General features: G+C 39.8%; 1 protein-coding gene across 2 annotated transcripts in view; it reads right to left on the bottom strand.

Annotated features, from left to right (window-relative positions):
• Nucleotides 1-16,288, bottom strand: part of ccser2a (coiled-coil serine-rich protein 2a) — a 55,784-nt gene that overhangs the window by 37,865 nt on the left and 1,631 nt on the right. The window contains exon 2 of one of the 2 annotated variants that reach the window (XM_034682669.1): nucleotides 7,569-7,702. The exons of the other annotated variant lie outside the window; for it this stretch is intronic. The gene's annotated coding sequence lies outside the window, so the exon portion shown is untranslated. The remainder of the gene's footprint in view (nucleotides 1-7,568; nucleotides 7,703-16,288) is intronic. 2 annotated transcript variants of the gene reach the window in all.

Raw genomic sequence — 16,288 nt, 5'->3', positions numbered from 1 at the left:
ACAATGCTACCGCTAGTCCTGTCTACCTTATGCTGTAGTTACATGTCCGTCTCTTTTCAAAGATCACTGACTATGAGGAGCATTAAGGATTAATCGAGCAAGCTTAAAGGGTGACTCCAGGCTTTGTCACAGCAGGTCTGCCTTTCTGCTTTCTTGTGGTCATGTGAGAGACACAAAGGCTGCATAAGCCTCTGTCTTTATGTGACTGGAACACAGCTGAACAGCTACAAGTTTCAATCACACATTACAACTCTTATGTCTTTTCCTTATTGTTAGTAATTCAAGTCACGTGACTTTATACCAAGCAGAAAGAAAAACATACAAAACTAAACAAAAGTAATAGGTTGCTAGAATATCAAATATGAAAGAGCAGGATAAATAGAAGAGTCTGAAACAAAACACAACAAAAAATAGACAAACAAATAGACAATGCCAGGGGGACAAGGGGAAACCAGTGCTGGGAAGGTCGCCAGTACACTGTGAATAGTGAATGGAGGATGTACGACATGTAAAACCAATGGAGAGAGAACACAAGCCTGTTTTTTTTGCACTCATTGTTAGATTAATTCAATTGCAATCAGCCGTGTGACAAGTGTACGTGTTGCTGCTGCACCTGCGTGTTACATCCATCTGGCTTATTCTGGAAGATTATGAATAGAAAAGTTACCGAGCTCCAGATGGCTGATGCAGTTAGCAAAAAAAAGTGACTCATCTGCATGAGGCGGCAGAGCAGTTATTAAAAACTGACAGCAGATATGCCCCCAAGAGAACAACCTATTGTTGTGTCAATTATCATCAATACCTACAAATGAACTTTTCAGAAGTGCCTGCTATAGTGATGCTCTACAATAGATCAAGCTGTTTGTTCCATGTGAGTGGATCCCCTTGATTAACTGGTATAGAGACACAAAGGCACATACTGGAGCATTATTCCATTCAACTTTTGAAGATGTGGGGGAGGGGTGTTGTGTTGCAATGTGGGTCTCCTACCCTGGAAAAAAAAAAACTGTACCATGTTGCCCCACATTCCCATGCGCACACACACACGCGTCTACAATCAAAGAGACACACTCGCTGCTGCCGCTGAAGTGTCTGGCTATGCCACCATCCTAATCTGCTTCATAAACACACATTGGTGGAAACACAAAAACACACAGTTCTTAACACACAAAACCAGGTCAGCATGTGCAGGCATGGCAACCAAAGCCTCTTTGCCCCAGGGAGGGGGTGGTGACTGCGTCTATGTGTGTTTAATAGGCAGCAATTAGATTAAGGTTTATTCACCACTGTCAACAGTCCCAGAACCTCTCAAGTCTAATTCATACCCAGTGTGGCGGCTCATTATTACAGAGCAGTAAATCCACACACTGCTGTGATAAATGTTTGTTCATCTGGGTCATCTCACTCATCATCAGGTCACTAGAAGTAATCTGTCTGCTGTGCTGATGTTTGTTTTTTAATTTAAGTCACTGTTAAGAAATGCCCCTAACAGTCTCATGCTGCAGTCTCAACTTCACATTTTTTAACAAAGCCCATCATTTCAATCCAGCTTTATTTATATAGCACCTTTCTTACAAATCAAATGCAACCCAAAGTGCTTTACAGCGATTGAAAAACAAGAAAGAAGCAGAAATAAAACAATGGCAAGACATATTAGGGGAAAATAATAATAATAATAATAATAATAATAATAATAATAATAATAATAATAATAATAATAATAATAATAATAATAATAATAATAATAATACAAATAATTAAAATAACATAACATAAAATAAAATAAAATAAAATAAAATAAAATAAAATAAAATAGAGACTAAAATAGAGACTAATGCACACCACAAATAAAAAATGTGTAATTAAAATATATTAAAGCATCAAAATTAAGAATACAAATAGTTAAAATAGATTTAAATGGTTAAGGATAAGAGTTAAAAATAAAACTACAGCTAAAAATATCAATAAAACTGAGTAGATAAATAAAATAAATAAATATAAATAGAATAAGATAAAAGTTAAAATTACTAAAATAATAAAGCAACATTTAAATCAATATACAGTATGAGTAAATACTCATAAGAGAAATATGCAGGGCCTCATGATTCAACTCATGTGGTTAGAGCTAAAAATACTTTATTAATATTCATATGTATAGCAATTAATCTCTCCTCAACCTTGAAACACAGAGCTGAATCATGTGAACTGCTTACTGCTACTGTATCCCACTATAAACAGTTCAATTTTCAGATTGCACATCAGCAGCTGACTGATGACGTAGTCTGTGTCTAAAGCGGCACTGCCTGTATTGATTCGTCAACACCAGTCCCAGACACTAAACTAATACTAGTGCCAATATGTTTCATATACCTTACATTACTGAGTACTAACAGACATGTCAACATAATGTATTTAAATTGAAAAAAATAAGCAATAAAATCAAATAAGTACAAATCTTCGACCCTGTGGCAAATTTAAATCCCTAGATATGCTCCTGTTGTTTGCCCTGGAAACCATCTGGTTGCTACGCAGCCTTATTCCTAATACCAGAACAAAGACAGAGGTCAGTGAGATAGGACCACAAATAAATAACAAGATCCTGACAGACTGACACACATTCAGAGGTAGGGCAGTAAATCATGCAGGCCATCTGTCAAAGGCTCATATCTGAAATCCTGCCCCACCCCCCCAGAGTGTAGTACTGTAAATAAATATCCCAGAGCTACGTAACATCAAATACAAGGCCTGTGCTAAACCCCGATGTTAACCAAGATCAGCAATCTTCTCTCTATGGCTCAGTGATGTTTATGAAACAACACATGAAATCTTGATCGTGTGAAGGGTTGAACAATGTGACACAAACAGACCAGGCAGATGTAGTCAAAGTTAAATCAGAGTTTTAATCATGCTTCTCCTGGTAATGAGAGCCTAATGTTAGAGAGAAAGTAAATTATGAACGCTGCACTGACAGGAGAACCCACCAAGCAAGTTTCGTTGATCTGAGTTTAATCAGGTTCAACTTTGAGATCCATTGAGACAGCTTGAATAATTCAGTTCAAGTTGGAATTCAAGCCTGCGATGATTCTTCACTGCACTGAGGACTGATCAAAAACAAAAAGATTTCATACCACTGTCACAAAACCTTACTGATCTTTATTATTTTTGTGTTGTGACATCCAATACTGCTTCGTACATTTGTAGTTTTCCATAGTGTCAGAAGAGAAACATAAATGTAACACTTTTAATTACTCTAAGATGAGAGAGAGTGTTTGAAACTAGACTTAAGGCAGACTTCTTCAGCAAGACCCGCAATTTAGCAGTGATCCCAGTGTGTGAAATGAGCAGGAAACTAAGATGACATCCTTTCCTACTCTCTGTCTTTCAGGGAATGGGAGCTTTCTGTCTGCCAAGAAGGCTATTTGGGATTACTTTATTTCTGACTCAGAGGACAACCAGACAGAAAGCACCTGGCAGGCAAGCAGGAGGGCTAAAAAATCCGATTTGGGAGATTGAGGTTGTTCATAACTCTTCTGGCAAAGCTTTCATTTTTGAGCTGCATGGGCACACTCACTACAGAGATGCATTCTTTGGGGGTAACAGGATGGATCCAGATAGGATGCGACAGCCAAGGGGGGGGCGCAATGATCTATTGGGTCATTGGGGTTACGCATGAATGGAGGTGCTCCACGACACACAGTGAATCCCCAACCCTTGCTGTTTATCCTCACAGCCGGTCGGTTCCCAACTCCCAATGCTCGTAGTTCCCTATCACTGCTAAACCTCAGCAACATCTCACGACATAATAGTGTCAGGATACGTCCATCTTTCAAATCAGTTTCATAAGATTGAAAGGGGACATTTTATTTGACTGCAGTGAGACTGTGGGAACCCCAAAGGAGATATACAGAGGAAGCGAATTCACACGAAAACATCCTTTTTTTCACTAGCAGATTTGAAGTTTCTCAAAATCAAATAATATTATTGCACCCTGAAATGTAACACAGTGAGTTCATTGTAAGTAGTATTGTAGACCAGATGTTGTTGGCTATCATACTGTACAATAATGCAGCATATATCACTGCAAACTATTTCCCAAAAAATTGCATCTTAATGTGATTATAAATGCATCTCTCTGCTTCTCTGGCAGTCATTCATTTGTATTCATTTTAGTGCAGAAATCTACTTGTGAGAGCTTGAAGCTTGGATATTATATAGTCAATAAATGACATATCAAGCAACTCTTGTATGATGGAAATATTGCGTCTGCATAAACCAAACACTCAGAATAAATCTGAGAGAGTTTGGGGACCTTTTTTGGCACAATGTAACATTAACCCGTTGTCATAGAAGGGATTTGGGGAGCCTAAATCAAACCTCTTTACACCAAGTATTCATGTCACCTTACCTCATTCCTGAGTTGTTACTTTGGTGATAACAATTTTGAAACACTATTTATGTATCTCTATGAACTAGCAGAAATGTTTTTGTTTATTTGGTTGTTTACGTTTGTTTGTTTGTTTGTTTATCTTTCTCTCTGCTAATACTCATCTGTACCATTTGTTTGTTTAATTAAGTGTGTTTCAATTAGTATTATATGATGCTCTGTTTTCAACATATTTGACTTTGAAAAATCAAAACAAATATAAATAAATTATAAAAAATAAATAAAAGCAACTGTTATATGGATTGTGACAAAAGAACAGATAGATCTAAAATAAACAGTGTTTAAAAGAAGACGAGGGTTCATGTCTGCAAGGATCAGGACCTAACTAAAGTGGTACATGCCAGGAAAAACAGGTGAACAAGGGACAAAGTCGTGGATGGTCAAGGCTCACTGATGTGTGTTGGGAGTAAAGGCTGGCCTATGTAATCAAATCCAACAGAACAGCTACTGGAGCTCAAACTGCTGAAAAGTTAATGCTGGTTCTGATGTCAGAACACACACTGCATCAGTTGTGTATGGGGCTGTGAAGCTGCAGACCGGTCAGGAGTGCCCATACTGACATCTGTCCACCATAGAAAACTCCTACAATGGAGACAAGAGCATCAGAACTGGACCACGGAGCAAAAGTTCCAGGTGATGACTCCAAATTTCGTAGATCTCAATCCAATCAAGCATCTGTGGGTTGTGCTTGTCATCCAAGTCTGTTCCATGGAGGCTCCACCTCACAACTTGCAGTATTTAATGGGCCTGCTGCTAAGGTCATGGTGTCAGATACCACAGCACACCTTCAGAGGTTTAGCAGATTTCCTATCTCATGAGGTTGTGGTATTGTATAATGACAATGAGAGCTTTCCATTCTGTTCCATTCAAAATGGAGTTTGAAGGTCACTTCAAAAAAATGCCATCAGAGCATAGCTTCAGCAAGAAATAGTGGTTTACATCTTCCTGTCTGTGATTAAGGGTGCATAGGGGTGCCGTAGTTGACTAGAATTGGTAACAAAATTTCAGTAAGACAACTCTATGTTATTTTAAGCTTAAAGTTTGTTAATGCAGCATAACAGTATCTGTGTTTGGTGTCTACGGGCTCCGACTTAATTACTCCTCGCAGATTAACTTTATATGCAGAAATTGAGGTGTAATGAGTTAGGGCTAAATCCACATTGGAGCCCACAGATGGATGCTGGAGAGGAGGTGAGGTTGAAAGTTTGCATGCAGCACTGAAGCAGAGCAGCAGTAGCACTGGCAACGCAGACGCACAGACAGGAAGTCTTACTGCTTAAATACACCGCCAAGTGAGAGGATGTTTGGTCAGCTGATACAGGGGATGACGTGTCAGAAACAGTGCAGCTCGGGTTGCCTGCCTGAACTTGCTTGCAGGTGGCGCTTCATTAGTGGCCGACTAATTCAATAGTCAATGAGTCGTTGGTGATGTCTGCACATGTTCTCAAGCTGTGTGTGGACATAAGATTGTTTGTCGGAGTCGAACTGCTCTCTCTGAACCAGATGAGGGGCATGTACCCTCGTTGTCTGATATGTTCAATGAGATCCTTGATTTTAGTGAGGTTAGTACACAGTCAGAGGCATAAATGCAATGGTAGGGGGGACAGGGGACAGATGTAACATTTTTGACTTAGTCTATAACTTTGAGCTCTTTTAACCCAGTGTGTTCAAACTACTATACAAACTAGCTTCAAGTGTCTGCTAATAAATGGCCTAGAACATGCCTGTGAAACACAAACAGAAATTGCACGGCCTAATCTCAAATCCAAGGAGTTAAATGTTGCAACGCTGTTTCAACGCTCTCCTCCTTGGGAACAGCTCTTCAAAAAGCTAAAAGGACTTATGTAGCGTGCAAGCTAACTGTGGCTAGCAGGCTAGCGTTAATGCATACCACCTAACAGTTTCCCTGATATATACACATTCATACCCTAATACAAGTGGCTGACGGGCTGACACACTGAGCTTCCCTTTTACTAAAGTGAAAGTTTTAATTTTCATTTTAACTTGGGGATGAGACAGCTCATACTTTAGAAACGGCATGTCAGAAACCATTAGTGTTTTTTAAACCTTGACTTTTCAAACCATGACATATCTTGCAAATGATAACCAGCCCATGCCTGGAGAATTGTTAAATGAAAAAGCTCACAGAGGAATCGGACAGATGGATGGACAGCCCAAAAGCATAATGCCGCCACCCATAGCTGACACCAGCTGTCACCAGCACAGGGGCATACAAACGGGATATCTGAGATCCACATGAGCTGAGCTTCAGCTGCCTACTGAAAAGAACTTATGAAAAGAAGATGATGCTGAAAAGTGAAACAGCATGGATGGATGAGCATAATGAGAACTTCCCTCTGGCATTGGTTTGTTCTTGGCCTAATGTGGAAATCAGCAACCCCTCTGTACCTCCCTAAATCTGTTTCTCAATAAATCTGTCTTTTATTGCACTGTTGAATCAATCACTTATATGGATCAATAGTTAGAGAATAAAGTGCTAAAGAGCTGGCTATGTCATCCAGCTGGCTTTACTCAGCAGGATATGTGTTTGTTTAGGATTCGGACCAGCCCACATCTACACAACAACTACTATCTTAGAGCAGTTTTCCTTTTGCCACAGTTCAAAAATCCTCTTAATGGATCCAATGGCTTCTTCTGTTGTCAGGCCACAGCAGAGATCAATTTCAAAAAGTCTATTGAATCTGTGCAGCCTCATTTACATATTGACAGAAGCCAGTGTCTCTGTGGAGTAATAACTGGGCCACTCATCTGGACAGGGGCAGTAGTGGGCCGGAGCTCTCTCCCTGAAGAGATTAACAGAGTGCCATTAGAACAGGCTAATAGAATAAGACAAGGATGAAAGCAACACTGACGCTAGGCTAATGTGTATTGAGTGAAAGCAATACTGGGCTGAGCTGCACTGATGCTAGGAGATGCTAATCCAATGAGACAGCATAGATGGTTTGGTAATGCTGTGTTCTAACTGTGCTGGATCAAATGACAAGAAAACAACAGAGTGGAAAGAAAGTTAAGGTGTGGCAACCTGCTACATTAAGAACTGTGAATAAAGATATACTGTATGCTGCACATGTACAAACACAAAAGCAGATAAAAAAGGCATTACCTTAACTCAGTGAACTTATGTTGATTAGTCCAACCACTTTCATCCCAGAGTCAATCACTAGGGTAAGAGCTGCATCCTGCCAAGTCACTGCACTTTGTTTCCTTCATCATCTTTACTGAAAGTAAGGGAACGCCCTGAAGCGAGAGGGGAGAGTACAGGAACAGGAAGACACTCTTCTGAGGTTGATCTGTCTCCTCTCTTTTCTTGCATGTGTGTGTGTGTGTGTGTGTGTGTGTGTGTGTGTGTGTGTGTGTGTGTGTGTGTGTGTGTGTGTGTGTGTGTGTGTGTGTGTGTGTGTGTGTGTGTGTGTGTGTGTGTGATGTGACGTGTGGTGTGTGTGCTGTGATGGGTGTGTGGGCGGGGAGAACAGAGCCTTCATGGGTGCGTTTAATATTTGATAGGGCGTCTCTTTAGGAGCCCTGATTCATTCGTGCAGAGGAGAAGAGGAGAAGAGGAGATGCTTCTGGGAAATACAGCCAAAAAAGAAAAGTGAAGCACATCACAAAGACTTGTTTCCAGTATCAGGAGATTACTTTGTAGCAGGGAACAAAATCTGATTATTTATCCACAATATGGTACAAAGTCTAACTACTAAAGCCACTTAATCCTTACAACACATGAAAATGTATCTAGCAGTTATCATTTAGCACGCTGCTGCTTAATGAGATCATAAGGGAGGCTCTGGTGAGGAGGAATATGTTGCGGTTCACATAAAGATTCAGTGAGTTTGATATCCCGACTCATTTCACGGTCGACAGCATGCTGGTCCCACTCAGTCAGACGTTTTTGCTAAGTGCATGCAGTAAAAACAATACAAGCATTGCCAATTCTTCGACATCAGCTGTTTATAGTCACATGGCTTCATAAATCACGGCATAGAGTCCCGCCTCCAAACGGCTCAGACGCCTAGGTTTCAAAGCAAGACTTAAGCTTTCTCATTGTTTCACTGTGACAAGCTGTCCTACATGTGGTTATATTTGTGAATCTGATTCAAAACGGCATAAAGAAAGTTCTTCTTCTGCATTCATTTAGAAAAATGTAAAGTATGAACTGAAATGAGTCATCCTAGAAACTAGTCACGACATCCAAACACCCTTAAAAATTGCCCATCATCCTCCCTGACTCACCCACAAAAATAATCCTGCTGCTTTCCTTCTGAGGTGTGAAAGTGAGCAGCAAACGCCCCGCTACAAGACTTGTGGAAATCCAATTATCCTCACTGTTATATAAACCCAGATGTCCACATTCCCATCACCATAATCACATCTCTTCACTTTCTGCTTTATCTTTCAAAGTTTTACAGGCACGTGTGTGAATGACATGTCAGACATGTGAGTATCTGTTCCCTCTCTAATACATGGTGTGACCTTCACTTGAACCCCGCTGTGTGAGCCCCTGCAGCGAGTTTGACAGTCCCATTTAATTCTCACCTTCTGATTGGCCACAAGGGCCTCGAAAGGCTGATGAGTGTCGTCAAGCAGCAGAAGAGGTGTCAGTCACTGTAAGTGATGCCATTTGATCTGTTTATAAAGAAAGGGAGCCAAAAGCAGGGCAGAACGCAGCCCTGGGCTTACTTCTCTTTGTGAATGATAATCACACTTCACAGGGACCACCGTACGTGGGATTATTGATTCATCAGAGGACTGTGACGTCAAGACGAGTTCTGCTGTCAGTGCTCCACAGTCTCAAAAGACTCCTGAGTTCAGAGTGTGAGTGTGACTCACCAAAAAGCTCCATGGAGCAATATATCCCTGAAATGACTTAAAACAGGTTTGCAAAGGAATCACACATGAATATAAGACATTTTTCGGAGGAACCAGGGTCTAAATTTAGTTCAGAGGTAGATAATCTCCCCCCCTGCTTGGGGGGGTAGTACTTTTCAGAGTTCCTGGGACTTTCGGTTGAACGTAACAGTGTTTGTGGAGTTTACACAGTTCTTGAAACACAGAGGGAGTTCCTGGGAATGCATACTAGTTTAGTTTTTTATTAAGATTTCAAAATATTATTTAATATAATTTGGGTTTTTTCTCCATACGTCACTGGCCTGATTTGAACAACCTACCCGGGACTTCAGCCTGCGGTCGAAACACAGACTACAATGGGGGCACAGGAACCTTTTAGTTCTGGGGAAAGTAGTTCTGGGGACTAAAAGACCCCGGAACTCTTGGTCGAAATGTACCTATAGAGTTCCAGGCTTGAGCTTGTAAACTGTGATCTATTTGTCCATGTTTTTCATGTTAACAAATAGTAAGCATTTAGCAGAGAGGGCACAAAGGACTTATAATTGACAACCTCATCTTGATTTCCTGTAAAATGTGAAACAATTACACACATTTTTACCCTGGAAGTATCTGCCCACTCCCAAGACATCTATAACCCAATTTACATTCATTTTTTAATGCACCCAGGCAATACAAAGTGTTCAGAGCTAAATACAACTGCAAACAACAACCAGGACATGTTGGAATCTTTTCACTCCAAACACTTGCCAAGGTAGTCTGGTATTCATTTGATCAAGTCTTGTGTAGTGTAAAAGCTGATGCATCCATCACAGAGATAACAAGATTATATATACATCATAAATGGAGGATGTGGTGATTGTTTTGGTGACAGCAGAGTAATATAATAACAAGGTAAGAGGAGTTCTCTGTGTGGTTTGGCAACATTTCTTGGAATAATATCTTGGTGGACTCTGCCAAACAAATCTGGAGCAGTGTGCCATCCACTTGTTTGGATCGCTTAAACGTATTTAAAAATCAAGTGCCATCAGGGTAAATATGGGTCTCCTACAGATTCAACTTTCTTTCACCAATAATTCCTTCCTCCAGCTTTCAGCTTTTTCAAGCTGGACCGGATAGCATTAAACGATTTGTGTGAGCTCATGATCTGGATTTATGAGTCCTCATGTAAAGATTTATTGGTTTGTAGGTCAGGCACACAACAGAAGTGGGTTAAAAGTGGTTGAGAGCTGCTGTGAATAATTTCAAAGTGTTTGTTGGTTCTCAGAGGGTTTTAACAGCACAAGGAGTCCCTTTCACAATAAGAGGAGTCATTTGATTCAACTTACACAAACAACCGGTGATCATGATGACGGTATAATGTCATCTAGCAGACACCCGATCACCCCGGCTAATCCCATGTGAGGTAATGAAACGCTTTGCAGACATCAAATTGAGATCTATGAGGTCATAAAATACTGATAACAGTGTATTTTTCTCTATTACTATTAGGGTTGCAAAGGGGTGGAACATTTCTGGTAAATTTCCAGTAAATTGGGAAGCTGGGGAATTTTGGAAATATTATAAATTCAAAACGTCCCATGGTAATTATGGGAATTTATGGGAATTAATGGTAATTTACTGGGAATTGAGGGCAATTTAACAGAAAGGTATCATATCAAAGTCTAAAATTTGTTTTGTTATAAGCAGACATATATCCAAAATAATGAAATTAAAACTGATTTATTTGTTAGTAGAACTTTATCAAGTGTTAAATATTTTATTGAACAATCAATTATTTCATTGAAGAACATTTTCCCCAACTATATTTAAGTTCCCTATTAAGAGTCATCTTTCAATAGTAAATTCCTGGTTTATTCCCGTTTATTCCCATGGAAAGTTTCCAACTTTGAAAATTCCCGGAATTTTGCAACCTTTATTACTATGCAAACAGCTTAAATTATATTTCATAACAAAAACCACAATGTACCTTCAGGCAGGCATGTAACTTGACAGTAAGGAACTCCAACCTATCACTGAGCATTAATGTAGGAGATTACTTCACCACATTTTTATTTGTAGCTCAGAATATACAGGAAATCATCAGATTAACATTTCTCAGTATTCTGCAAGGGTTGATATGTCTATCAGCAGCAAACAGGAAGTAGACCCTGTTGAAAAAGGCATATTAATATGATCTATAATTGAGATGGATATTGCACAATAACTTTCTCTATATGATGTCAGACATATGGAAAAAATCTGCATTAAAGCTTTAAAGAAAAAGGTCGTAGTGTCATATATTTGAGGCTCAATATAACATGAAAGTTGTGTTTAAATATGTTAATTATAAAATGAAGGCACATAAATGGGAGTATGCACTGCAATAAACCCCTTGGGCAAAGATTATTTGTCACATGACTCATAAACAACCAAACATTGACAAAGCAGCTGTGATTCAGGGTCACGTGCAGTTAACTGCCAGTTCAGCACCTGCCCTCTTCACCCACACTTTTCCCTGAAACAAGAACAATGATGATATTTGCTGCACCAACTGACTTTCCTTTCACTGGCATGTGAGTTCATAAAAGATCTCCAGCTGTAAGGCCTCTGCTCTGATGTAACATGCTAGTTTATTCTTCATTGCCACCTGAAACAACTCTAAACAAATGCCTGTCATGAGAATGAGTTTAATGTGTCTCACGATACGGTGTTTTGTGTTTCAGAAAATAACACACAGTGTTAATTCTTATAATAGATTGTGTTCCTGGTGGATTAATCCTCTGTGAATGGACAATACTCTGCTATTAGGTCAACTTCCTCTCTGCCCATCGGCTTTTTTTTCCTGTGCCTCCTTCCTTTCCACCCACCCTGTCAGACTGTTCCTCTCAAAAAACACTCCTCTAAATCTTTACTACATCCTTGGGCAGCACATTATTCGACTGTAACCAGAATACAGTCTCACCGGGAGAACAAGGACTCCTCACATCAAATAAGGGCTCAGTTGGTGGTAAACATTCATCAAGTGCCATGTCTTTGTGTCTGCTTTTTCACAGAGTTTAGAGCTGTTCAGTCAACTGATTTAAGTACATGGGAACCTATCCAAAAGAGGGTCAGATACAGTAGAGTAGCCTTCTATCCACATCAGGGGCCCTCAGGGATTAACAGACTCAGTACTCACTGCTGGGTTCTGGCCAGATATACGATCTGCTGTTTAAACTGCTTTAAACACACAGAGGCACCATAAGGCAGTGAAGTGTTAAGTGATCGAAGATACAGCTGCAGAGCCTGACATGCAAATACAATATTTGGATATCAACGTCATGTGTGCGCAGGAGGAGACTGCATTAACTGACACTTCGGAAAGCATCTGTTTATGGGCTGATAATAGGACATGAGTAAAGAGTCAAATACAAATAGAGTCTCATATCAATTTAGGTCAAGAGGTGAAGCTTTACAGGTGTGCAGCAACAAATACTCCATGTGTTATGTGTAAAAAGAAAGTTAGGAAGAGACAATTTGGGAAGTAGAGTGCCAAATGAAAGTAGTGGAGGAACATGTAAAGTTGAGAATGGACACTTTGACATATTTCTCAGTGAAAAGTGTTCTTCAGAGAAGCCAACATGTCTGAAAAAAACTCTAGATTTGAGCAGGTTACATATAGTGTTGACAATGACTCAGCACTTTGTGTCCAAGTATGTTAAAAGTTAACTTTTGTCCTTAAACTTGCACAACTCACAGTCTACAGCCACTACAGCATGTCAAATGTCTGAGCCCCTAAAGAACATATAGACTCCATTATATCACATGACTCAAAGCCAAGAGGGATTACTGAATTAGAGTAAAGGTTTAAAAGGAGAGTGACCCCTTTGGCCGGGTGCAGTACAAGCTTGATGGAGTTATATCACCTGAAGCTAAAGAGACAGAGCGGAACTTAATGAAGCATGCTGGATAGTGTAGTACAGAATGTATATGAGCCACAATTACAACTGCTTTATGTTGTCACTATAACAAAATCACACAGGTGTTTTCAGTTAAAGCTAATTAGGCCTCTGTAGACATCCAAGCTGTCATGTTCAATCAAGACAATTCAAAACACCTGTATGAATTAGTCATTTGTATGGGGGAGCTTTGTATTATGTTTATTATTAAGGCTATTTTAACCCTGTGTATTTGTTGTAGTAAACTAATTACACCAGACAAGAGGCTTTAAAATACAATTGGCAATGAACAAAGCGAAAAGCATGGGTGAATAGTATCATTAAGAGTAGCTGTATTCTACGGTGGCCCTGAAGGACAAAACAAATTTACAAAAGATGAAACACTTTTACAAAGTTGGAGACAAATTTACATTTAAGAAAACACAATTAAAACACTTTTACCGAGGCCCAAACAAATTTAGAAAAACAATAAACACTTTTACAAACGGTGAGACAACTTTACAAATGGCGGAATACTTTTACCATTTCTGAAACAAATTTACATTTCATTTTTAACGGAAAGGGAATGTACCAAATACCGGAAGTGATCCGGAAGTGATCGAGTGAGGGGTCACTTAGTTTGTTTGGATGGAGAGAAACCAAACGGAGCAACGTTTGGTACTGGTACTCCGTTTGGTACCGGATCACTTCCGGTGTTTGGTACATTCCTTTTCTGTTAAAAATGAATGTAAATTTGTTTCAGGAATGGTAGAAGTGTTCTGTCGTTCGTAAAATTGTCTCACAGTTTGTAAATATGTTTTTTTGATTTTGTACATTTGTTTTCTTAAATGAAAAATTTGTTTTGGCCTTAGTAAAAGTGTTTTGCTAAGGTAATTTTGTTTTATAAAATGCAAAAATGTTTTCCAAAATGTAAATTTGTCTCCAACGAGGTGCTGGTGGCCTAGTGGTCTAAGCACCCCACATCAAGAGGCTACAGTACAGTAAAGTACAGGCCCCGCTCTCTACTCCCCACATTTCCTGTCTCTCTTCAGCTGTCCTATCAAATCAAGGCAAAAGGGCAAAAAACATAACTTTAAAAAAAAAAAATAATAATTTGTCTCCAACTTTGTAAAAGGGTTTCATCTTTTGTAAATTTGTTTTGTCCTTCAGGGCCACCATAGATTCCATTAAGCTGCTTCAAATTCAAGTTTGCGGTAAGTGCATGCCGGCGTACCGTCATTTTATACTGGCAATATGTACAGAGACATGGTTAGTGTTTACAGGCTTTTCCTGTAATGATAAGTCAAATGAAAGTACAGTGTAAATATACCGGCAAAGTTCATTGTACCGTGACAATAAATGCCATCATCCCGCCAGGAAAGACACACATATGCTGCTACCACCCTGCATTGTGTTTATACAGACACCTGTGTAAACACACTACTGGAAGCAACAAGACAGAGGAACACATGCACCAACAAGATAACTTGACCCGTTTAAACTACTTTGTTCAAGTACATAACAAAACGTCACAGTGCAAATGAGGTAATTGTGAATGTTTGTGCACTAAAAATATTCAATAAAAAAACGTCTTAAAGCATATTTCACTTTTGACATAGCAGAGTAAAAGAAATCTGCCTCTTTCCTTAACTCTGTACAACCATGCCATCTTCACTAGCTTCTGTTTGTCTTCTTTAAACACGTGTTAAACATAGACTGCTTTCTACATCTCTATTCCCTTAGCATGTTTCAAATCTAATTTCCTCTCCTGAATGCACCATTAACAGTCACCTAGTGATTTACCATGACTCACACAAATGAAAATCAATGGTAAAGAATAGGGGGAGGTTGTAACATGTATTATAATTATTCTGAAGCATTCTGTTACATTCCAAGGGCATTTCATGGGATCTTTCAGGGCATTTTGCTTGATTTCTGACCCTGTGTTGGTGCACCTGTGATCCTGTTTCCACACTCTGATACACACTGAGCTATTCCAAGCGCTTAAACATCTGCTGTCTTACCAAGGCAATGACAGAACTGATAAGCGTGGCTAAGTATAGCTCTAATGATAGACCACATACAGAGAGAGAGAGAGAGAGACAGAGAGAGAGACAGAGAGAGACAGAGAGAGGAGGGCAAGGAGGATCAGAGGAAAGTCAAAGTCAAATTGAGTCACTTGGCTCCACAACAACCCCACAACACACACATGAAAACAACCACAATGCACCATCAAGAATGACCTCATCTCTAGGCACTTTAAATACTCAGTCATTTGATCCCCTATTGATTCTGATCCACAGTTAGAAGGGAGGAGTGTGTGCAAACAAAGTGAAAATAGAGAGACAAGAATGAGATGAATGCGTCCATTTTTCCCACAATTCAGCAGAGGAGAAAGAAACAGTAATATGCTACACTTTAAGTCCAAGAGCTGACAGTCTGGAGAGATGTTAAACACTCACCTTGCTCTACAAGGACTCACTCAGTCTGTGATTTCAATCACTGACATATAAACAACGTATCTGTGCTGCAGCATTATTTGCTTTGTGCATCATGCAAGAATGTTTACATCTTATCTACCTGGCCTCAAGGTTGCCCCTAAGGAGCCTTTCAGTGTCTTGGAATGACTACGATGCAAGGATAAAATGTGTGCCTTCACACATGGCTCGATTTGGCGCTTCTGCAAGCAGACAGTCAGAAGTGACACAGGGAAAAACCCCAACATATTGGACTACAATTAGGGGGGTCTTCTGCAGACAGACGCACATTTGAGACATTCAGCTGTTGTTGGGGGGAATCAGATTGTAAACACACCCTCAGCCAAGGTGGCGCTCCAGGACCTATGCCAACAGGTGCCTGAGGAACACACACATTAATTTGCATGTGTGTGTGTGTGTGTGTGTGTGTGTGTGTGTGTGTGTGTGTGTGTGTGTGTGTGTGTGTGTGTGTGTGTGTGTGTGTGTGTGTGTGTGTGTGTGCGTGTGTGTGTGTGTGTGTGCAACTGCAACCCCACCCATACACTGTAGCACCAGTGGAGCGTCCATCTCATTTACACTAAGGGCAATCAGTCATGCCTTGTCCT

Source organism: Notolabrus celidotus, chromosome 4 (assembly GCF_009762535.1).
Source record: "Notolabrus celidotus isolate fNotCel1 chromosome 4, fNotCel1.pri, whole genome shotgun sequence".
NCBI lineage: Eukaryota > Metazoa > Chordata > Actinopteri > Labriformes > Labridae > Notolabrus > Notolabrus celidotus.
This window is presented reverse-complemented; position numbering and strand designations above follow the sequence as displayed.